A 3,614-nucleotide genomic window follows, 5' to 3' on the forward strand; every position below is an offset into this window, starting at 1 on the left:
ATCTGCCTGTAGGGAGGGGCGGGCCGGCCCTGCGAGTAAAGTAACGAGTAAAGTAACGAGTAAAGTAACAAATTACTTTATGTAGATAGTAACGAAGTAGTGTAATATATTACTTTTTTTTGAAGTAATATGTAATATGTAATATATTACTTTTTTTTAGTAACGACCCCATCTCTGCACTGGTTGTAGAAAAAGCTTCTTATATTCGTTAGCATAGCTAGCTAACCAGATGCTAATAACAACAAAGCTATTGACTGTATGATCAGTATGACAGATGAACAGATCGCCACTGGGCTTTTAACTAAAAACACAGCCACGCAAAAACTGCGGCATGTGTACGGCTCCTTATCTGAAGTGCCGAGCCACGTTCTGGTGCTCTCCGTCAGAACTGCACCCCTGTCAGACGAGACATATACCACGTGATGACAGTTAGGCTCGTGTTGTGTTCACGGACCCTGGCCGTGGCCAGGAAAAACAGGCACTCGCTTGTTTAATTTTTTTGCGGTCTAGATTTCTAGATTTTTTTTCTTTTTTGCGTGTGTTTATAAATTACCTCGAGGGCCGTACCAAATTGTCTCGCGGGCCGTATACGGCCCGGGGGCCGGAGGTTCCCCACCCCTGTTGTACAGACATGGCCCTGCTCTGATTCTACCCATAGACAGCAGAGGTTTCAAGATGCCAGAGCACTGTGCGGCATATTGCTGTGCAAATCGGCGGACGATTGCGAACAGGGGTCGGGGGATTACTTTTCACAAGTAAGATTCAACATTATAATTGGTTGTATTTTGTAAATAGAATATTATTGTACTGTATTGATGTCCGCCAGCGAAATCGTAGCCAGCAAACATTATGTTCATGGCCAACTGAGACTTTATAAATCGCTGCTGTAACAAGTGAATTTCCCCGTTGTGGGATGAATAAAGTATAATCTAATCTATCTAGGAAGAAGAAGGAAGAAAATAAGCTTGACCTCCTTCTTAAAATGTTTTTGTGTTGAATCTCTCAAATCTCCCGTTTTTATTTTGAAGGTTTCCCAAAGACAAAGATATGAGAAAGAAGTGGGAAGTTGCTTTGAGGAGGGAATTGGGTTCACTGCAAGCGAGTCATCCGTGATTTGCAGTGAGCATTTTAAGCAGGACGAGTTTGACAGGACAGATTGTCCGACTCAGAGATGGTGTTATTCCCTCCATCTTCAGCTTCCCGGTTCACATCCAAAGAGTAGGTGTATCATCATTCTATTGTCAATAACAGGGCAGGGTGACATACGTGTGTGTGTGTGTGTGTGTGTGTGTGTGTGTGTGTGTGTGTGTGTGTGTGTGTGTGTGTGTGTGTGTGTGTGTGTGTGTGTGTGTGTGTGTGTGTGTGTGTGTGTGTGTGTGTGTGTGTGTGTGTGTGTGTGTGTGTGTGTGTGTGTGTGTGTGTGTGTGTGTGTGTGTGTGTGTGTGTGTGTGTGTGTGTGTGTGTGTGTGTGTGTGTGTGTGTGTGTGTGTGTGTGTGTGTGTGTGTGTGTGCGTGTGTGTGTGTGCGTGTTCTTTTCAAGTATTATGCTTTTTCATTTTAGCCGGAAAAGAGCAGGACTACGTCTACTTCCAGAAAAGCTGAAGAGAGCCTGTCTGTGGCCCCTCAGGACGACCCAGAAGCTTCACACTCACAACCTCAGCCTAATGATGTGAGTATTTCTATTTTCAACATCATTCATAATGGTCCTAGACAAAGTAAAATCTCTCTTGTTTGCTGCCACTCATATTAAACACACTCACAAATAAACCCATACACACACAATTGAAGACATGTTGAACATGCATTCCTGGCATACACACACACACACACACACACACACACACACACACACACACACACACACACACACACACACACACACACACACACACACACACACACATGATGCTGGCAGTGGCTTTGACAGGTGATGACTATAAGAAAGAATGTGGGCCATACTCTAGTTGTGTCAAAGTGATGTGTGTGAAGTGAAACATCACTCAAACCATGTTCATCCCTCTTTCTACTAGGATCATAGCTATGTCTTGCCTGCTTCTCCTACTGCTCTTAAGGCCAGACTCAATGAAGCTTTAGCAAGAGTGGAGAGTCTCGAGCGAGAGAGGAAGAATGCCATGGCTAGAGAAAAGAGGGCAAAGACCACAGTGAGGAGTCTTTTGGGGGATTTGAGGGAAAAGAACCTCATTAATGAAGAACTCAAAGAGGCTTGATTTCTACTCAGGTAAGATGAAAGTAGCACTTTGAAATTCATGTACATCTTGCTCTTACACTCTTTATTAAACTCCTTTGTTATTATATGAAGGGGACTTATTAATTTTTTCTCATACAATTTCAGATCTTCAAATAGACTTCAAGGCAAAGCAGGGCCATGAGTACTCAAAGGACCACAGAGAATTTGCCCTCACACTCCATCTACAATGGTCCAAAGGCATACAAATACCTCAGAGAGACTAAAAAAAAAGGTAGTCTTAATGTTGTTCAATTTCATTTTTGGAAATTACGGTTGCAAGTACGTTACATAGCTACTTCTCAATTTTTGTACAGGTGGCTGTGTTCGGTGGATGGCAAGCCTGGCCTGAACAAGATGATGCTGGATATGCTGGAGAGAAGATGCCAGGAAGACCAGGCTAAATATGGATGTGTTGCACTCATGTTGGATGACCATCAGAAAACATGTGCAATATAATCCACATAACCAGTCAATGTCTGGTTTTGTCGACATGGGTGATGGAAACAATGAAACCGATGTTGCTACTGAGGCTCTTGTGTTCATGGTGGTTGGCAAGGACATTGGAAAGCTCCCATTGCATATTACCTGACGAAGTCTTTGTCACCTGAAACACAAAGGGTCCTTCTCAGTCATGCTTTGGAGGAGCCGCATGCACGGGGAATTCGGGTGTCATGAGCAACTTTATGTAAATATGGTTTTGGGCGGGGTGGTGTCATGTTCTTGTGTTTAACTTGAACATTTACATTTTTTATATAGATATAGAAGTAGATTTTCATTTTGTATGACATAGATATAGATATTCATTTTTACTGATATATAACTTCTGTCTATGTATAATGTATTATTGTTTCTTCATTTTTCAACTTATTAAAATAGCTGAGTATAGGCCTACACAATCTGCTTCTGCTTCTCTATCATATAGACCATTAGTGGTTTTTTTATGTGTGTGTGTATATATGAGCCTATATTATATATCGTGTGTCTTTTGCAAAATACCTGTCATACATATAGGCTATCAAATACCAGAATATTCTATTGCTGTTAAGCCTACTATGAATATTAAAATACGCCGAATCATGTGTCCGGTATCATGCCTACATATATGACATTTGCAGAAAAAAACCCCCCGTGAAAATCAGTTTTGTATTCAGCGAGTTATGATTGATAAAATGCGCTGACACTTCATTGCGCCTGCCAGACAGATTACACTGAGTGGAGCGGGTGACCGGTCCAAGATGGCGGCCCCACGGCTCGTCAGCGCCAATAGAGAGGCGAAGTCCCTCCCTTTCCGGGAGCCTCCATGGGACCCCGGAAGCGTAAAATTATACATTGAAGTCAATAGAGAGAGAAAGGTTATCTTTTGATC

General features: G+C 42.3%; 1 long non-coding RNA gene across 1 annotated transcript; it reads left to right on the plus strand.

Moving 5' to 3' along the window:
• Positions 1-1,434: 1,434 nt before the first annotated feature.
• Positions 1,435-3,215, plus strand: LOC139435943 (uncharacterized). Its single transcript, XR_011645147.1, has 4 exons — positions 1,435-1,669; positions 2,031-2,239; positions 2,354-2,480; positions 2,563-3,215. It is a non-coding gene; the product is annotated as an uncharacterized lncRNA (long non-coding RNA).
• The last annotated feature ends 399 nt before the right edge of the window (positions 3,216-3,614 follow it).

This window comes from Pseudochaenichthys georgianus, chromosome 3, assembly GCF_902827115.2.
Source record: "Pseudochaenichthys georgianus chromosome 3, fPseGeo1.2, whole genome shotgun sequence".
NCBI classification, from domain to species: Eukaryota; Metazoa; Chordata; class Actinopteri; order Perciformes; family Channichthyidae; genus Pseudochaenichthys; species Pseudochaenichthys georgianus.